The 7,500-nt window shown below is 48.1% G+C and overlaps 1 protein-coding gene across 1 annotated transcript in view; it reads left to right on the forward strand.

The window, feature by feature from the left end:
* The window catches only part of lamc3 (laminin, gamma 3), a 60,447-nt gene that overhangs the window by 35,041 nt on the left and 17,906 nt on the right, over positions 1–7,500 (forward strand).

The raw sequence follows: 7,500 nt of genomic DNA on the forward strand, positions 1-7,500 counted from the left end.
AAATGTATTTTCTCTCTCTCAGCTGGCATTGCACTCTCTTCTTTCTCCCTGTCCCACATCCCCTCCACTCATCCTTCTCTCTTCTCTACATCTTTTCCTCCCTCCCTTTCTCCCCTCGTCCTCTATTCCCTCCCTCCCCCTGCCTGCCAGTCGACAGACACCATGATTGCGCCCTGGCCGTCAGCATGTCTAGCTGTCTGACCTCCGTTTCCAACCTGCTTTTGTTTGCTCGATGTGCCTCCCTCTACTGCTCTCCTTGCTCTTCCTCAATTCTTCTCTCGTCGCCTTTCCTCCCCTTCTCCTCCACACCAATGCCCTCCCCGTTTCCTTCCCTCTCCTTTCCATCCTCTTTCCTGACATCTCCTCCCCTACGTTCTGTCCTTTATTTCCTCATCCCTCTTTTCAACTCAGATCTCTCTTCACTCCTTCGGCCCCCCTCTCTTCCATCCGTCTCCTTTTCATCCCTCTATCCCAATTCCTTTTATAGTTCATTCTCAATTGCTTTTCCATTACGTTTATATCAAACTCATCTTGGTCTTGTTGAGGATGTGATAGGTGAATTAGCGGCACACAGGTTTTTTTTGTTGTTGTAAACATTCAGTTCAGTACCACCTGTCACTACCTTTTCATTGTCTTTGGAGGAAGAGAGAAAATAAGCCATAAACTATTAGGTATGAGAGAGAGAGAGAGAGAGAGAGAGAGAGAGAGAGAGAGAGAGAGAGAGAGAGATGTAGAGAGAGAGAAGGAGGAGGAGGATGAGAAGTATGATGGAGAGAGTGAAAAAAAGAGAACCGTGGTGTGCTTTCAAGGGAGACAAAGAGAAAGAGAGAAAGGAGAGAATTAGAATGCGACAAAGAGGGAGACTGTGAGAATTAAAGAAAAGAAATAGAGAGAGAGAAACAGGTTGTATGTACACAAATGGGAGCGTGTTGAGAGTAAGGAGGAGGAGATCACTTTCATTTATTTACGAACCTTTTTAACTTCAAAGTAGATTTGTGTTTGTGTGTGTGTGTGTGTGTGGGGGGGGGGGGGTTCACACAGCAGGTTGGCTGTAGAGCCGTTTAGCATATCTTAGTGCCTTCGAAGGTTGGTAAATAGAATTAGGCCCAGATGAATCCCAACGGAACACAAAGCTTCGCTCTTTGCCAGCGTTACATACACGCGCACACACACACACAATGCACACACACACACACGGATTTGCAAATTATATTTATGTTCATGTTCTGGGAAGACTCTTGATTCTGTGCTCGGTGTTTCAGTGTGAGACCCAAGGACCAGTCCCTGGAGCCGAGGGTGGGAATCCCTGTAGGCCCTTAAGCTCAGAGAAAGGGGAACGCGTCCTTGAGAGAAAGCGCCCCAGCTCGGTGGGATCTGTCTGGGGACAGATAGATCAGAGGGGAGCCTGTCTGGAGGGCAATGCTCAAATGCCGACTTCTAAATATGACATGTTCAGCTCGGCTTGCTTCAGACTAGTCCGAAAGTTGTTATTCTTCCACCAACCGCCACCGTCATACTGTAAGACTGTAAGAGCGTGACATCAGATATTTCCATGACCCTGGAAGACCCCTGAGTCTGTGTACAAATCTGGAGTCCTCTGAGGACGTTGCTCGGTCAAAGTTTACGCCACCTTTGAGCCAATTGGCCTGTGTCCTGCTGTGGCGTCTGTCTAGGGTAGCTCCTTTGTCACATCGCCACGGGCCCAACTGGTGGCGACAGGAAGTGTCAGAGAGAGCCGGACGTCAAGGAGAAGTGTCAAGGTGTCTCAGGTCGAGGGGAAGGCACGCCCATCCTGTCATGTGTCGTCAGCACACGGACAGGACATCCTTCTGTTCTGTCTTAATGGAAGGCTAATTACCCAATGACCTGTATCGCCTTCACAATATCGTCTGGGACTGGATTTTTTTGTCTTCTCTGGCTGCTTGGCAGGGGCTGGTGGGGGGGGGGTCTGGCATAGATAGGGGAGGGATGTGTTTTTTTTGTGGGGGGTTGTGTCTGTGTGTGTGTGTGTGTGCTCGCACATGCAACCGATGGTGCTTCATAATCATGATTTATTAACAGTCGGCAGGTTTGCAGCGTTCCTATTTGGCCGTGGCGCGGCAGCACAGCAGATTGGAAATGTTAATATTTGCGGCATGACGAGCACATTGTGGCTTCGGCAGGGTGGCACGCTGCTGCGGGGGCTAACAAGTCAAGCATATGTCCTTCAGATACACTGTAGCATTTCCCTGGTGTGTGTGTGTGTGTTTGTGTGTTTGTGTGCACTTGTTTGATTGTGTGCGTTTCCCCATGCCAGCATGTCTGTTAATTGGAATCATGCCATCCATAAAATTAGGGAGAGGCCATCACTTGTAAGCTCCGGGGGGAGGGGGGTGGGGGTGGGGGGGTTAGTAGAGGAGGGGAGAGAAGGGGGAGAGAAGAGGACAGAGAGCTGGTTGTTTGGATCCATAGATAAACAAATAGAGACACTCTATTTTCTCGTGTGGGCCAGGCTGTGAGGAACCCATTCATCTAAAGAACCACATAATGCTGCTGTACTTCCCCCGCCCTGCTCTCTTCTTCCTCCTCCCTGTTCTCTTCTGCATCCGACCTGCTCTCTTCTTCCTCCTCCCTGTTCTCTTCTTCCTCCTCCCTGCTCTCCTCTTCCTCCTCCCTGTTCTCTTCTTCCTCCTTCCTGTTCTCTTCTTCCTCCTCCCTGTTCTCTTCTGCCTCCGCCCTGCTCTCTTCTTCCTCCTCCCTGTTCTCTTCTTCCTCCTCCCTGTTCTCTTCTTCCTCCTCCCTGTTCTGTTCTTCCTCCATCCTGTTCTCTTCTTCCTCCATCCTGCTGTCTTCTTCTTCCTCATTTTGCCCTCATCTGTTCTCCTTCCTCCTAGCCTTCTCAACCCATTGCAAAAAAAAAACACCACCTATCACTTCGGACGTGATGTTGGTTTGGATCGTAGAAGGTCAGGCCAAAGAGCATGGAGTTTTCCTGCAGCGGAATGGTCGACTTTGGCCGCTCTTCTGCAGCTGTATGGAATGCTTGTCTTACTGTGTTGTTGGAGGTCACCGAACGAGGGATGCTGTGTTTTTTGAAGGGGCGGGGGGGAGTGATTCAGGTTGTTTAGACTGGAGAGATGTTTGTAGTCTCTTTCTCCACTTAATGTAATTTGGGCTGGAGCGTCTGAGAGCTCATTGTGAGAAAGGACGGGCTCCGACCCTTTCATGAGATGAGCTGAGAGAAATTGAGGGGGGGGGGGGGGGGGGGGGGGTGCAAATAGAGTGTGTTTGTGTGTATGTGTGTCTGTGTGTGTGTGTTTGTGAGCATGTGCTTGGACATTTAGGATTGAGTGGTGAATGTACTTGTTACAGAGAAGTGTGTGTGTGTGTGTGTGTGTGTGGGTGTGGGTGTAGTTGTGTGTGTTTTTGTTATAGAGAGAGGGGGAGAGTAGAATGTAGATGCTTAGTGAGACAGCTCAAGTAATGGGAGGAGGTAACAGAGCTTCTTGTCAAAATGTTGTCATAAACATTGTCATCTCATGTAACAGAGCTTCTTGTCAAAATGTTGTCATAAACATTGTCATCTCATTCCAGTACTTTATCAGCGATCTCTTTCTTTGCGGGGTTTTTCTGCCCTCTGGGCTTATCTGCTGTTGACTGTGATCAGCAGGGGAAATTACATGCTCTGGGTCGTTCCAAACCACTACCTCTCTCTTCCTCTCTCTCTCTCTCTCTCTTTCTCTCTTTCTCTCTCTCTCTCTCTCTCTCTCTCTCTCTCTCTCTCTCTCTCTCTCACTATCCTTTTTCTCTCTCTGTTGGTTATATTTTTCTTTATCTTTCTCTCTCTCCCTCTCTTTCTTATAAGCAGGGAGTTCTCTCCCACCAAGGGGATTAAGGGACACATAATGTTTCTTCTTTTACTCTTTGCTGTCTTCCTTCCTTCCTTCCTTCTTCCTTCCTTCCTTCCTTCCTTCCTTCCTTCCTCCTTCCTTCCTTCCTTCCTTCCTTCCTTCCTTCCTTCTTCCTTCTTCCTTCCTTCCTTCCTTCCTCCTTCCTTCCTTCCTTCCTTCCTTCCTTCCTTCCTCCCTCCTTCCTTCCTTCCTTCCTTCCTTCCTCCTTCTTTCCTTCCTTCCTTCCTTCCTCCTTCCTTCCTTCCTTCCTTCCATCCTTTCTTCCATTTCTTTGCAGAGCTGACTCATGGCCTTTTTCCATCTGATGCTGACATTTCACCAGACCTCAGGGAGTCTGAGAGCGCCCTTTATTATGACCACTCTTTGTTGACAAACACATAACCATCCCCGCCCACCTCACCAGGTATGCTAATGTTTATGGTAATAGAAATGCAAATGAACTGAGCCTGTATTCTAATTGGCTCAGAGTGACAGGTGCAGACAGGGGCGTCGGGTCTTATCAGAGAGCCGCCAACGGTACCCCGTCGCCGGCCCTGTTGCTACGTTCCCCTTCGCAGAAAGAAAACCCCACGAGCCTTTGTTTTGAGAGAAACCTGTCGCCATAGTTGCTGTAGGCGTGACATTTAGCCATGCAAAACTTCTGCACATTATGCAACCGTTTGGCCTGGCACAAATGTCGTGGAGTCTGAGGCACTGAGATTGACCTGACACGCTGACTGAGCAGAGAAACTTGAAGAAAAACCTGCGAAAGTCAATGTTCATTTCTTCTCCGGATTTGATAATTGCACACACACACACGTGAATACACACAAAAACTCACACACCTTTCATAAACACCCGCCCACCACTATTGAACTTTATAGGACACAGTAGCACAGTTCAAGATAATTCACACAAAGTCAATTACAGTCAATCATTTTGCACAGCATGTTCTGTATCTGTTTGGGCAGATTGAACACTCAAGTAGCATCTCAGGGATTGATAAAGCCAAAGCAGGAATGAATGAAAGGATGCAGAATTTTCTTTAGGCAAGGAGTGGAGATGATGTAGACATACAGTACACAAGTATAGTCCAATGAGATGAGAGCCTGTTCATGTAGACGTGAGCTGGGGATAGAGTGAATGGAACAATGAAGACGACAGCCACAGCTCATATGAACACTCTTCTGAAGTATTTATTCAAGCCATCAAGACTTCACTTCCGGACTCAGCTGAATCACAGAACGTCGCTATTGTGTCCCCTAACCACACCAACCCCCCTCTCCCCCCTCCCCCCCCACCCCCCAGGCAGCACATCTGTAGCTCATAGTTGGCCTAGAAGCACATCTGGGTCAGATTTAGACCATGTGAGAGAGAGAAAGAAAGGGGGGTGAGAAATGGGTAGAGTGGGTTGTGAAAGAGGGAGAGAGAGAAACAGAGAAAGAGAGAGAGAGAGAGAGAGAGAGAGAGAGAGAGAGAGAGATAGAGAGAGAGAGAGAGAGAGAGAGAGAGAGAGAGAGAGAGAGAGAGAGAGAGAGAGAGAGGGAATGACTGAAAGGGGCTGGGGGGGGGGGGTAGTCACAGGCATCAAACAAGCCCAAAGCAGATGGAGTCAGGCCAGGCAGGAACAGCCTCTTCCCTCTCCCAGACTTTGCAGTCCTACTAGAGACGCATATTTATTTTTCTTTCTTTCTTTTTTTCTTCCTTTCTTTTTTTACTCTTCTCTCTCTCCCTCTCTGTCTCTCTTTCTTTCTCTCCCCCTCTTTCTCTCCCTTTCACCTCTTTAACAAAGCCAGAGTCCAGGGGGCTGGCATGCATTACCAAACAGACTCCTTTTCCCGAAAACCCTTTTAGTATTCCAGAGAGCGATGGTTATCATCAACGCCGGCAGTACTAGCAGCTCTGAGAGAAATAAGAAATGCATGATAAGTTCATATTCATGAAATTAAATCTACGTAGCTTGTGGCACTTTAAGAGGCAGGGAGAGACAAAAAAAAAGAAACAATTTGATTTGACACGTTGTAATTGTGCCGAGAAAACGACCATAAATGTTTGCAGAGACTTCTGGCCACGGTTTCAGCAATCCATCTCAGCGGAGGGCACATAACAGAGGTTGTGTGTCCAAAATACTCTGGTTTCTGCCTCACAGATTGGCCTGTGTGTGCTTTTGCACCGACATTTGTGTATTTATGTTTGTATGCGTGCGTGTCTGATTGTTTGCACTCCCACATCACACACCCCACCCCACCACCCCCCATCCCAGACCTCCCAATATCTGGAGTGATAGGAGTCTCTGAAGCTCATTTTGTGGGTAGACAAACAAACAGATTTGGAGGGGGCGGGGGGGGGGGGGGGGATGGCTCCAGTAGCTGTAAGAGACGCAGCTAAGCTCTGATGTCCTCATTAAAAGCGAACAATTTCCTTCTGGCCTTCTAACCCCATCCCCTGCATCTCGGAGAATGAAGAGAGTGACGTGACTGGTGTAAAAACGAGAGAGAGGGTGAGAAGTAAAGGAATGATGAGGGAGAGAGAGAGGTAAAATGGGGCCTATGGCAGTTTGTTCATTTATGTATATACTCTGAGGCCCTAGTCTGTTTGCCTCTGGCAACGTGTAGGCCTGTTTGTGTATTCCTGTGTTCCAGGATGGAATTCCTCAGTAGAGTACAGAAGCCTGTCGAGTCTTTTGTCATGGTGGGGATGATGCCAGTGTTGGAGATGGGGGTGGTGAGGATGATGATGGTGAGGAGGGCGGTGATGATGATGATGATGATGATGATGATGATGATGATGATGATGATGATGATGATGATGATAAAGGTGGGGATGAGGGGTTTCGGCGGGGATGATGCTTGTGGTGGAGATGAAGGTGGCGGTGGGGAGGATGTGGATGATGATGGTCGTGATGGGGAGGATGGGGGGTGCTAATACTGATGATCGTGATGATGAAGTTGAAGATGATCACGATCAAAACAAAACCCGGAAATGAGACTAATCAGCACAACTCAGCGGTGATGGTGCCGATGTAGAACCAGATGGGGAACCAGATGGGAACCAGAAACAGCCCCTCAGAGTCAAAAGTATCTAACTTTGTGTTCGGTCATCGTCACGTCAGCGTCCAGTCAGCATATTCCTGTCATCTCTTTTCCACACGGGTCATTTGGGATACACAGCAGCGTGCCATCAGTCCTTTTACATTCTAGTACAATCCCAAAAGGTAATGGCCTTTGCTAAGAACAATCGTTTTGTTTAACTAAGTACTCTGTTCAAATGACTGGTATTACATGCATGGAAGCTGTGTATTCGTCGCTGACTGATGAACTAATAATGATTTTTACCCACTGCTCTCTACCTCATTACACAGCTAGATAATTATGACTGTGATGACAGTGGGATCCGTTTAGCTACATAGGAGGCATCCTATTTCCATTCATTCAATTGTGCATGTGTCTGGGGTGAGTGTGTGTGTGTGCGTGTGCGTGTGTGACTGTGTGTGAGTGCCTGCATGTGTGTGTGTGTGCGTGTGTGTGTGTGACTGTGTGTGAGTGCCTGCATGTGTGTGTGTGTCTGCGTGTGTGTGTGTGTGAGTGCCTGCATGTGTGTGTGTGTGTGTGTGTGTGTGTGTGTGTGCGTG

The sequence above is a fragment of the Osmerus mordax genome, chromosome 14 (genome assembly GCF_038355195.1).
Source record: "Osmerus mordax isolate fOsmMor3 chromosome 14, fOsmMor3.pri, whole genome shotgun sequence".
Lineage (NCBI taxonomy): Eukaryota > Metazoa > Chordata > Actinopteri > Osmeriformes > Osmeridae > Osmerus > Osmerus mordax.